Source organism: Anser anser, assembly GCF_964211835.1.
Source record: "Anser anser genome assembly, chromosome: 12".
NCBI classification, from domain to species: Eukaryota; Metazoa; Chordata; class Aves; order Anseriformes; family Anatidae; genus Anser; species Anser anser.
This window is the reverse complement of record NC_139733.1, coordinates 23,193,933-23,206,984: the sequence shown is the minus strand read 5'-3', so window position 1 is coordinate 23,206,984 and position 13,052 is coordinate 23,193,933. Positions and strand designations below refer to the sequence as shown.

Here is a 13,052-nt window from a genome sequence, read left to right as displayed (position 1 = left end):
CACAGCCGCAGTTCACTGTATCAGACACGTAAGGGCTCAAGACCACAACACTGGTTCACCTTGTGTGGTCTTTGCTCTGTTATTGGTTTCAACTCAGTGGTGTCACAAGCAGAGAGCAGGCTGCCTATAAGCCTCGTGAACCAGGAGGAAAAGAAATATTAATTCTTTTGTTCTCTGGATGAAAGAGGTGTGCAGGCTATGGAAGGTACCAGCTGGGTCTGGGTCTTTCTTCTGGCTGCTTCCTCGCCACCTGGCCCCACGAATAGGAGCTTGGCGGTGTGGAAGGTGACCGAGGTCTCTGTGCACCTGCACCGGTTGCTCGCTGGTCCTGCTGTCAGGGGGCTCTGGGCTACAATTTCTTGTAAAAAATCTTCCTACATTGATTTTTAAGCCATTCTGTCAGAGACATGGACTCCTCTGTGTGGATGCCAAAAACAAAAGTGAGATTCTTTCTGTCAGAGCCTTCAGCAAATTTCTCTGACCCTTGGGCATGTCTGAAAATAAAGGCCTCATTTAAAATACATGGTTTTTAACACCACCTCCTGCAGGTGAAGTCCTGTGCCCCTGAAGACAAAGGCAAAACTCTCATTAAGATCTGACCCAACGTGCTTCCTCTGGGGGATGAGGGCTACTGGTTGCATGTGCACCTCTTCAAAGGCCACCCAGAAGTTGTTCTTCAGGTGAAAACACCTGAGCCCATTACTCCTTCTCAGCGGGAATGTTTCTGCAGTGGCTTTGGCACCCGACACCCCCCGTTGCAGCAGCCGGGGGCCGGGCAGCCGGCCATGCCGGTACCTGTGCTGCTGGTCCAGGGGCTCCGCGGCTCAGCCCCGGCTGCTGGCAGCCCCCAGCGAGCAGCACAGCCCGTGCAGCCAGCAGCAAGTGCCATCTGGCGCGTTACGACTTTGTGCTGCGATATCAGAGATTTTTCCCCGTGGAAGACTGTGTATGTAAATGTGATGTTCGCTTCCTCGGCTGCCGGCAGCCAGTGGGGAACTTTGCTCCAGTAAAAACAAACTGAGCTGAGCGAGTCTCTCCCTAATCCTCTCTTATTCTTTGAAACAGGCAGGGCTCAAAGGGATTTGCAGCATGTTTCTCAGGATGAACCACTGGTGATTAACATTCATGCCAGGGCTGCTCCTCGTACATTTTTAATTCCAGTTACGCAACCCACCGGGCAGATGTAGGGGCAGCACCAGGATCACAGGTGACCAGGTACAGGGGGCTTGGGTGCCACGGCCTGGAAATGCCTGCGGCAGAGTGGCATGCAGGTGATCTCTGAGCATTCGGGGTGTGTATATTAAAATATACTCCATAAAAATAATCACAGGTTGCAGAAGAGAACTGACAGCTCTGCGGTAAGGGAAAGGCTTTATACCACCCTGTCATGCCATGCGTGTCAAAACAGATTGCATTGTCTGGAGGAGAACTTGTTTGAGCTTGTATTGCCCTCATTTTTGAAAGAACTGAAGAAGACCGAGAAGGCGAGTAAACCGCCAAGGCTGTGTAAAGCCCCCTCCCGGGGGTGCCGCGCCGTGGGGCAAAGAGGAGGGGTCCCCAGGGCTGGCACACTGCGTGCCCCAGAGACGCGCTCCCCTCAGCGCTTCTTTGCACCAGTCATGTTCCGAAAGCAGAGCCAGGACTTGCCATCAGCAGGAGCATTTCTCCAGCAAAACCTGGGCAAGCATTGCACGTGGTAACCCATCCTCCAAAGTGCTTTCACTCATGTTTGAAACCTGGCCTTAATCTGATTGTATGTACTTAAAATGAGCAATGACAGATCGATTGGAATTTTGATTGAGAAAGTACTGAAAGGTTTGGCTCAGAAGATGGAAAATCTGACCATCTGACAACATCATACAGAGACCTCGCCTTAGATAGTAACGAAAAAATATTCCGTAAGTGAGCCTGGATGATTCTTTACATATTTCTTGTTCACTCCTTAGAGAACAATCTCTGTCCCTTAAAAATAGAAGAGAGGAGAAATGTTCTCGCAGCGGCGTTCCAGCTGGACGCGGACGTCCCCCTCCTGATTTATGCCCCGCGTGTCGGAGGGGAAAAGGCCAGAGCCGCGCGTCCCCTCGGGCTGCTGGGGCACGGCGCTCCGCAGAGCTCCCGCGGGTACCGGGCCAGAGCTGTGCCGAGACCTCAAGAGTGAAAATGTCAGGAAGTCAGAAGTTCACATTTTCTTATATATCGGACTTTTACATGCATATTTCTACTTTGTTTTAGACTGCGTGCATTGTCGGTGCCTGCAGTCCATGTACTTTAACTCCAGGATGTCCCTGAGACACAGGTGTGGGTGAAAGAGGTTTATCCGTGCACTCGTGGTCTCTGCAAGGCTGCACGACTGACGTTTTCCTCTACACGGTTCAGTTAAGGTCGTCAGTTTGTCATCACACACAGCCTGCACTGGCTGCTCCTCTGCTGCTGCGAGCAGGATTCCACCTGCCCTGACACGCGACTCAAATATACGAGGAAAATCGTGGATAAGAAATTACAGTTTCAGTGTAACTGCTTCAATTTCACGCCGATTTGTGATATTCCTGATATACAGCAGCTATCACATATCCTGGGACTGGGGTTTTGCTTGTTCCAGAGGAGGCAGCAGTAATTCTTCTGTTGCTTTCAGTGGGTGAAGTGTCCACTAACCTCAGCAGAAATTAGCTCAAGCTGTAAGTTGGCAATGTCAAAACACGGCAGATATATTATTAATTTTACAGATTTATCTAGTTACTTTGCATGTTTTATAACATAAACTTTTGCTATAATTTGGTATAAACAGTGTTTGCCTTTAAGGAAGCAAAAAAATAAATCAAGTGCCTTGATAGAAGTCAGAAACATACGCTTATCCATGATTAATTACATGCTACTTTTAAAGTAAAAAATAAAATAAAATAAAAACGCACAAAAAAGCTGTTTGTGTTACAGAGAACAAAAATGTAACAGCATTTTTTTTTTTAAACAGAGTGCGTTTTTAATACTGATTCAGGGAACAACTTTATATAGCTTTTAAAAAAAGACCCTTCTCTGTAATTAAAAGAACTTTGGATTTTGTAGTGAAAAATAAATTATCTGTAAAGGAAAATTATAGAATCAGAGAATATCCCAAGCTGGAATAGACCCACAAGGATCATTGAGTCCAACTCCAAAATTATAATTGTACAAGACCCTTTGCACTGACATAAAATTGCTGTCCATATAATTCCTCTAATAATATTTTTATGTCTGTGTTCTCCTCCTTTCAAAACTCATTTTGATGTTCACAGTCACTACAGATAACTTGCTTGCCATCCCACCAGAAACACTCACCCAAATTTAAACATTGGGAAAAAGGGAGCCAAAACGCGAGAGGACCCCAGATCTCACGGACATCCGTGGCAGCCCAGAAGCAGACACAGACTTCCCACGGCAGCCCGGCTGCCCAGTGGAGCCGTCCCTTGGGGCAGCTCCGTGCCGGGGGCACGCTGGGGCTGGGGCTGACACACACGGGACCGAGGAGGCAGAAAGGTGGCCAGCGGCGTGCCACCAAAATGTTTTGTTCTCTCCTCTGAAAAACGGGTATTCGCAGCTGCTTCTGCTGTGCCTCACCTTCAGGATTAAACCTCTTCCTTATTTCTATTCGGCTGCCCCTCTGATATTATCAGCAAAAACTATCTTTGGATCCCAAAAGCTAACACTAAATCCACAGCACCATGGACGAGAAGCTGGGTATTTCCTTACGCTACCGAGCACGGCGCGTCAAAGACTGCTGCCAGGCGAGAGGTGGCGGCGGGACGGCGGGCGGCTGGGAGCACGGCGATGGGCGATGGGCTGGCAGCTGGATGGACACCAAACCCGCAGCCTGCAGGTGCCGCGGCTCCCAGCTGGGGCTGGCCATGCCACGTGCCATGTGCCGCGTGCCGCGTGCCGCGTGCCGCGTGCCACTCCTCCCCGGTGCCCAGCGCGAGCGGTGGTCGGCGGTCAGCTCCTGGAGGCGCTCACGTGGGCAGGACATCCAAGCACTGCTGCGCTAACGGGGAAAGTGGAGGGGATGGGGGAAAAGCTCAAAGCCAGAACGGCTCCTGGATGCCTCTCCTATGCCGGCCCCTTTTCTCTGAAAAATGGCCCGTCAGCAGTACATCTGAGACCTTATCTGTTCATCGTGAGGGGAGCCTTCTGCTTCTTTATCAGTTTACTCTGATGCGATTGGAAAAGCTGACCAGGAGGAGATACAGGAGCTTCACAAATGATTCATCTTTATTTCGGCTTCCCAGAGTGATGTAATGCGCTGTGACAGGCTCGGTGAAATATGAAGCATGAAGCGTCCGCTGGGAAATGTAAAAGGAAGTTGCTATTCCTGCCACTAAATATCTGTAAATATTAAATGGGCTTTACAAGTATTTTCCTAGTTGCTGAACAAATTTAGAGCTTGAAACATTTAAAGGAAGGAAGGAAAAACAGAAACAAGGGAGATACTGACACTGGAATTTTTTTTTTTTTTTTTTTTTATTTCTTTGAAAAGAAAACACATTTATTTTAGACTTTTTATATGCCACCTGTAAAAGCAAAATGGCACCAGCCATCCTACAATTTGTGGTTTCTTTGGCCTTTCACTGCAAATTAATCAGATGGCTTCTTTGTGTCTCTTTATTAGTAGCATTTATTTATGGATTTTTGAAATGTGATTTTGCCAGTCAGGAGGAGAAGCAGCCAGTTATGTTCTCAGCAAACAAACTTAGCTTCTCCATACAGAAATGGAAATGTTAACATCACTCTGCAGCATAAAGAGACTAACTACAGAAAAAAAAAAAAGTGGTGAAAAAGTAGAGAGAGTAAAATCTTTCTGATAATTTGTAATATTTTGCTTTGTCTGGCATCTTCTGATTTGCTCTGGAAAAGTTGCTACAGGCAGAAGTGATGGTTAAATGACTGAAACAAACTGAAAAGCATCTATAATCACATGCAGCTGGACCAACAGTTAGCTCTCAAAAAACCCCGACACCTTACCCTGCTCTTAAGCCCTCCCCCCCGTTAGACAGGCTCTTTAGGGCAGGAGCAGCCTTTTCATGTGCTTATTCATCCCCCGTGCCAGGGCCCCGAGGGCATTAATGAGCCTTAACAGCCCTGAGCAGCCTCACCTGCTCCGTGCACCTGGGGGCCCGGAGCCTATCTATGCCCAGTGAGGGGGCTCAGCCCCTTCCTGGGCTGTCCTGGGGTGTGCTGGGCTCCAGCCTGGCCACAGGCAGACCCTGTGCATTTACCTCCCACCCGGACCCCAAGCCTGTCTCACCAGCATGGACCTGCCTGGAGATGGCTGGGCCCCATCCTGACCGCAGCCTGTGGGTGGACTTCATGGCTTGGCTTTGGACCTGCTTCCCTGACTGGCCACCTCCGCTCTTGGCTGGAGCTGGCCCAGTCCCTGGTCTGTCCTGCTTGCCTTCCTGGGCATCTGACTTTATTCCTCTGGATCAGCAGTGTAAGTTCTGCTAGTATAAATCTCCTTCTGTACCGGGCACATGGACTGCATCCTGATGCTGCAACTTGCTATTTCTTGTTCCTCAGAGAAGCTTACAGTTTTAAAACCAGCGATATAGCAAAGTGTTAGTGTGCCCCAAAGCTAAGACTTCCTAAAGAAGTTAACGTCCAGATAACAGGAGGAGGAGTGCAGTAGCCAAGTTATGATGGAGTACCCAGATACATAGCAGTAGACATGAAAGAAATGCTTAAAGAGCCAGACAGACTAATGGAGAGATCTGTGTTTGAAATACCTGAATTGGGTTAATCTTATCTTTTGTTAAATTAATCTTTTGTTAAATCTCTCTATTGAATTTATCTATTAATAATTAACTCTTGACTAGAGACATCTTTCTGTGTGAGTAGGCTCTGGCTAATGTGATACCCATTAAGGGTGTGAATGGGAAGATTGGAGCCGGCTCCTGCCAGGCTGTGAGTGCTCAGTGCTCTGGTCCTGCATCTGTTCTTACATGCTGTAGCCAGGCCTGAATTTGGGGAATTCAGCTGTCATAGGGAAAGCATTTCCATTCCAGTACTGTTGTATGTTATGTGCATGTACTGCTGTTGGATGTCTAAGAAGAGGACCATCTAACTATGCTGATTAAATACTAATCCCATCCAATCTCTGTTGACAGGCAACAGCAACCTATATACAGCGAACCCATTTAGATGCATGCATTGCACACGGTTTTAATGGATACAGACAGGACGTAAACTCTTGGGAACGCTACATTTCTTTCTGAAGAATGCCAACTAGCCACTAAAGGTAGGGAACAGAATTTTACACTTAATTGATGTGAAGAGTTGCATGCCGCCCTATTAAATGCGTGAGAAGGCTCATAGTATAATGGACTATAATTCCCCAGGGGATTATGAAGGTTTTCAGGTAGTCCCCAATTTAAAGAGGGAGCAGAACAAGTCTGAGGTTCATCTCTGCTACAACGGCAATCACTCTGTCATAGGGCTGTAAAAGACAGGCATAATCTGTATATTGCAGATTCAGCAAATCTCTTTTCTAGCAAAGAAGTATTTAGTCCTGGGCCCTCAGCATACGTGACAGATTACTTGTTTTCTGCAGTGGGTTTGGGTGCTTCATTTTTCATACTGGTCAGACATTAGTTTGCTTTATGGGCAAAAGGTCTGTATCACTGGCATAAGCACTTTTATATACGTGGTGATGAGTTGTGATGTTTGTGGTGCTGCTGGGTATCAATGCTGGGCAATACAGCATTGTGCTAATCTAACAGATCTAAGGCAAGCACCTGCTTCCTTCTGAACTTATCTAAGCTTGTTTTGACATTAGGCAGACATCTGTACCTATAGCAATTACTCGTTGCTCTATCTGCTACTTTTATGTGCAAAGTCAGTGTGGCCTTGTCACTACTGCCTGTGTTTGGGTCAGGGGCCTGGGCATCACCTCCCGCAGGCTCGAAGGGAAGGTCGGTGTGAAAGCTGATGTGTGCTGCTCCGTGGGGAGGGAGGTGGAAAGGCAGGGTGCATGAGGGCAGACCCTCGCTGGTACTGCACCAGGAGTGAGCTAGGATGTCAGCAGGGTGAAGGAAAAGTGATCTCTGCTGCAACCACATTGTGAGTAGAATAATCCTATTTTTTTCACCCATTTCTTAAGGATTTGTAACTGTATTATTTTGGGCTTGATTTTAAGTAGTGCAGTATAAGGTAACTGAATTATGTGGGGCCACTTCTCACCCTAGGGTATGGCAAGTCCATAAAATGAGGCCTGGGACACCAAAGTATTTCAGCTCTTTATCCTGTATCCCATTATAACTAAAGGCTACCAAAGGGTGTCCCCAGTTGAGCAGCCTTGACCAACTAAAGGCTCATGTATTGGCAGAGGAGTGTTTTGGTACCATTAAAAGCTTGCTGATATGCAGTAAGATGTTGAGGTACAGGTTTTGACAGCAAAAGTCACTGGGAAGGTGCTGCTCACCCCTCTACCAGCTGTTCTGGAACTGCTACACTGATCCTGGGCTTAGCCAGGAGCCACAATTTGCATGTTCCAAGATGAGACTGCAGAAGCCCTGGATGAGCATTCAGATCAAAGGCTTGGTGTTCCTTGGTCTTGTCTTACCTTCAGGGCACCACTAAACTGCGGTATGATCTCCAGGGCAGCTCTGAGATGAGCTACTTCAGGGAGCTCCTACCTTCCATCCTTTAATACTGATGTAAAAATGGCAGGACTGTAACTTGAAAAGGAGTGCAGGGGACAGAGACGAAGCCCTGCAGCATGCTATAGGGCAGATTCACATCCGACAGTGAAGGAACTGCAGTCCTGGTTGTGCTGTTGATAGTAAATAAGCTGACTTTACTGGGTTTCCAGCCTGGCCTAGCCATCCAGCTTTTTACTCATTGCTGCTCTTAATTAGACTGCATCCCTTTATAGGCAAGACTTTAATGTATAATATTATATTTTGTATTTATTTATTCTCACTACATGTTAAATCATGACAACAGGTATCTTAAGGACAGACTATTGGTTCCTATTTCTTGCTCCTGATTCAATGCCTTCTCTTAGGCATTCTCTTAATTCTCTATTTACCTAGCAATGATCAAACACAGATATTTCATAGAGGAAACCCTGGAGCAGGCAGCTAGAGCTTGACCTTACTTTTAAATCAATAGAAAACTCTCAGAGAATTGAGCATAAAGTAATCTCTACATAAACTCCCTCCTTAGTCTTCAACAATTAGAAGTTGATTTATAGCCTGAAGGCTGAGATATTTCGCCTATTAGAGTGTGGCTACTCAGAATGCCTCCTTTCTCCTTAGATGAGTGCCTGATGGAGATACTGCATGATTATTTTTTTAAAAAAATCAATGTTTATACAATTAGGCTATTTTCTTTTATAGCTATTGCTTACTTGTATATTTCACAAATACTTTGAACACACAAATGCTCTGATTTTAACTAAATTGCACTGGTACAAATTTTTATTACTGCATTGTAATGTGTGGATCTGGTCATGCCAAATTCAATGTGCCTTTAATGACCTTTGCTTAGCCATATTCAGATGAGTAATCAGCTGTGGCATGATATTTGTTAGATTGCAGCAATTTAAGTCCAGAATGACTGCTGTCTTGACCACAAGTATTAGTGCTGTCACAGGTAACAGGACAGCTGATCCTGGCTTCTCTCTTTATGACAGTAAAGAATGGTACTGAAAAATGAGCTGGCATTTAAGTTCAAGGAGTTGTTCCCACATAATTAGATGGTGTACAGGCCTTTTTAGCACTGAAGCATGCTTTTGTAGGCAGCTCCTAGGATGGAGCTGTGGTGAGAGTGGCTCCTACTGAACCACTTGAATATAGATTCAGTTAATTCGGTTAATCTACATTAATCTCTGAATCTGTATTTAAGATGAGGTTTTCTGTGTGGCAGAGGAAATCAGGTAAATGCATCAATCCAGTGCTCAGATGCACTTTCTGATAAGTCTTGAGTTCCACTGAAACAAAAATCATACCAATCCACAAAACCAAGAAGGCACTCCAGTTTACTGCATGAACTTGCCTTTTTCCTTTTACTGGAAAGGTCTTTGGAAGGATGCCACTGGTCTTCCAGGTTAGCTGCAGATGCACTTCTAATGCTCCAGTCACAAATAAATTAATTTTTGTGAGGTGTGGAAGTAGTGCTGCTACCCCACGCATACTGATTTGAGTCAGATGCTGGCGTATTTGAGGAAAGTTGTGCAAGATATCTGTAATGGTTGTACAGTGAAGCACAATGTTCTCCATACTAGACTGATGTTTTCATTGTTAGAAGTTGTGCTGAGAAGGATTGCCTACAGAAAGGAATAATAGTAACTGGGACAAAGCCCTCTATGGGACAAAGCCCTCTATGAACTGACTTTTGTTGTTTTTGTGGCCCAGCGCTACACAAAAGACTTGAATGTATCTGTTGGATAGATGATTTTTCATAGCAAAGATGAAAGGAACAATGTTGAGTGAGGTGGGACAGATGCATAGAGATTCTGTTATTATGTGACAATCTTTCTTTTTCCTTGAACGTATAGCTTAGAAAATGTAGACAGTGGCACCACCGTGATTCAAATATAGGGTAATGAACTATCTTTTGTGACTTATGAGAACAAACGATGCATCAAGATAAGCAGATGCAATACTGGAGTTCAGAAAGTTCAGAAGTATGAAAGGAGAAATCGTAGAATCAAGGTTGGAAAAGACCTCCAAGATCATCTCGTCCAACTGTCCACCTACCACCAATATTATAAGTAGTAATCAGGAAGCGTTATCTAGATTTTTTTCTACAGTATGAAGTAAAAATTCTGTGAAATTCAGGAGGGCTGGAACTGCAGATTGAGGCAGCTGGTGCTGAGGATGCAACTTCTCTTCTTTCTCTGTGAACTAAGAGCAGCAGCTGGAGCGCACAAAGTGTGCTGCTGGATGCATCTGGTTTGGTTTTACCTGAAAGTAATTGACACAGCCTTTCAAAAACCACTCTGCAACACAGACTTAAAAGGACTAAGTGAAAATGACAAGGAGATTCATTTCAGAAGTGATCTGACTTGAAGAAAACACAGATAAGTGTGCTCAAAACAGTGGTTAAAAAGAAGCATTCAGGGGCTGAAAGTTGAACTGATCAACTCCTCTGCTGGTTTGGCACCCAGACACCAAGACAAATAGAAGACTTGACTCCCGTCGCTGTTCAGATTTCAGCTGTACTTCTAGGTTCTAGCTCTGAACCAGGAATGGCCGAGCTGCTCTCCAGCTTGCAGCCCCATGGGCACTGTACCTCGGGACTGCCTCGCCATGCCAAAACCTGGGGGGACTACAGAGCACCGCAAACAGTAATAAACTTGCAAGCTTGGCTTACGTTTGTTAGCACGCTACATGCGTAAGCACATCTTACTTGAATAGGGTTAACGTGTTAAGCAGTAACATTTGCAAATATTTGTACGTCTCTTGTGCATCTCTTTACTCTTCCGTGATTCCAGCCCGATGGTTTTCCAATATGCCTGGTGCTGCCACTGCACTGCATTCTTGGAGACAATGCTTACTCTTTCCATGTGCTGAGACTGTAGGCAGCACTGAAGAACAAAAATCCTATTTCTCCATTTCCTCCTTGTCTGGACGGCAGGGCTCGCATTACTGCTTTCCCCGAAACGTCTGTTAGTGCCCAACCAGCCGCTAGTGAAAGATTTCACTTCTAGAGCCCCACCAGGTGGCACTGTGGTAAAACACTTAATGTAAGGCAGCTGTTAAACTACTCACCAAGCGGCTGCGTAACTGCCAAATTTTAAGGGATCTTTAGAGTTAAGAAAATAGGTGGGATTTATGGGAAAAGTATTGATCTCTAACGGAACTGAGCGTTGTAAATGATATTTTAGAGAATTTGCCAGTTACTACAGCTCAAAGTGCATTTAGTGCTAACTGGCATCTGTTTAAGATATATCTGAAGAATTAGAACTAATGAAGAAAATCTGTAGGTGATTACAATATTTATTCATAAATGTTATTGTTTTTTTAAAAAAAAAAAGCTTGGGACATGAACTCACAGCATTGCCAGGAATGATGTTCAGGTAGAGCTATGTAAGCCTTTCATGTTCACAGACCTAAGGGGAGGGTTGGTTTGTGAGGCTTGGTGCAAAGGTTTCCCCAAGCTGCTTTGTTTCCTTGAGCTGACACTCCAGTCCAAGTAGGTCCCCTTCTTATTTAGATTATTGTTCTGTACTTCCTGGGACTGAAAGCAAAACCACTTGTTTTTAATGTAAGCCATATTTTAAAAGCCATAATGTTAACATGAGACATCTGAAATTCCAGAACACTGATAAGCATTCACAATAGCAGGATAATTAATATCAGTGTTTATATAGTATCTCTCACTGCACAAGATCCCAAAAGGACTTTGCAGATAATATCCTGCAGAAGCTATTGTAGCCATAATACAAAACATCTGGTCCATAGCAGTTTAAAAATCCCATTTTAATTTCAACTCTGCTTTCCCCTAAAGTCAATGGACTATTTTGCCTTCCAGAGTTGAATTAAGCCCTTTGTTTTTGTTTGGTCCTTGAAGCTAAGAGAAATGAATTACGGTAGTTTTGTTCAGCACCTCCTGGAGACCAAGTTTTAATTGCGGGTGCCTGTTCAGATAGCTGGCTGGGATTTCCAGATGACATACAACCTGATCTAAAAGTGTTTCAGGGTACAGAGGGACATCTGGAAATTGCAGATCAGTGTTACAAGGCTTCATAACCTTGACAGAGACCTGAGCAAAAAAAGAACCCTAAAGGTATTTGGTAACCTTATGAGGGGCTGTAGCTCTGCCAGTGAGAAGAGAAAACAACCGCCCCAAACTGTCTGTTCACTGTATAACCACAAAATCATTTCAGTCTCACAAACTTTATTAGGTTAGTGAACTAAAAACCCAGAATTTGTCAGTATTGACTCAACCACAAAGGGCACCACCAGAGAAGAACAAGTGCTGGGAATAAACGCGTGCATAGAAGGAACGTGATTTATCAGGCTGCTTTTGACCCACAGAAGTTCTTTGAGGGCTGGATCTTGTGTGCTTTGTTCTTGTGTCTTGGGGAACTGTTGGAGGCTGGCTGATGGAGTGTCAGCAGGGCCAGCTGGGGCTGTTGAGAGCTGCCGTGCCTGTGACCGCTGCCTGTTTCACATTTCCACCGCTTCTCACTCCGTTCCAGCAGGAGAAGCCGATGAGAAGGCTTTGTTCCAGGCTTGCAGCCGGCGTTATGGCTGGGCTGGGCGGGTGGGACTTCAACAAGATGAAAAAAACGCACGCATGGGAACGTGAAAAATTGAAATGGAAAGGTTGCTCTGTTACCTTTGGTGCAGTTTCTCAAAACCAGAAATACCAACTGGCTGGAGTCCTGCCAAGGAAGGTTTTCTTATATTGTCTGTGTCATCCTCTCAGACATCCAGCCCAAAGCATTTGTCAGCAGGAAGATGAATGGATGGGTAGATATTTTTATGCCATTCCTGCTTTTGTCCTCCTGTTCAATACAGTGGCGCAAATCCAGCTAAGAGTAGCTCTGCTTTCGGGCAGCTTATTTTGATGTGCTGAGTGAGGAACTGGAACTTTGGCAGTCACACCGGACTCACATAGGAATGTTAATACACATTTTTACCTCATCACCACAAGTTGCTCGAGGCTTACTTCTATTTAACAACATTTAAGTGTTTTCTTAAAAGGTGTCAGGTAAGCCTTCCCATTTTTCCTAGAATCAAAATATGGCAACAGCTTTTTTTGGATAATACAAAGGTGGAAAATAACTTTGGAGACACAGAAATCTGAAGTCTTTGAGGAAAACTTCCCTTCTGCTTTGTGCTGCAAGTCACCCTATATGGGAGGATGGAGGATAAGGGAAAGAGTTGTGTAGGAAGGAATGGGAATAGGAAGAAAGGAAGCTTGACTGTGAAAAGCAAGATAGAAAATGAATTATTTACTCAAGTGGCAGAAAATGAAAATAATGAAAAAAAATAAGCTAGCAAACTGTTACAACTGTAAAGTACTTGTTTAAATTTACCTTTATTCCTGGTGATTCACAAAAGTGAAAGCTGAAA

The 13,052-nt window shown here is 44.9% G+C and overlaps 1 long non-coding RNA gene across 5 annotated transcripts in view; it reads left to right on the top strand.

Moving 5' to 3' along the window:
• The first annotated feature begins 217 nt into the window (after positions 1-217).
• The window catches only part of LOC310880132, a 155,134-nt gene continuing 142,299 nt past the window's right edge, over positions 218-13,052 (top strand). For all 5 annotated transcript variants that reach the window (XR_014571468.1, XR_014571469.1, XR_014571470.1 and 2 more), the window contains exons 1-2: positions 218-5,458; positions 6,132-6,262. This is a non-coding gene — a long non-coding RNA (uncharacterized lncRNA). The remainder of the gene's footprint in view (positions 5,459-6,131; positions 6,263-13,052) is intronic.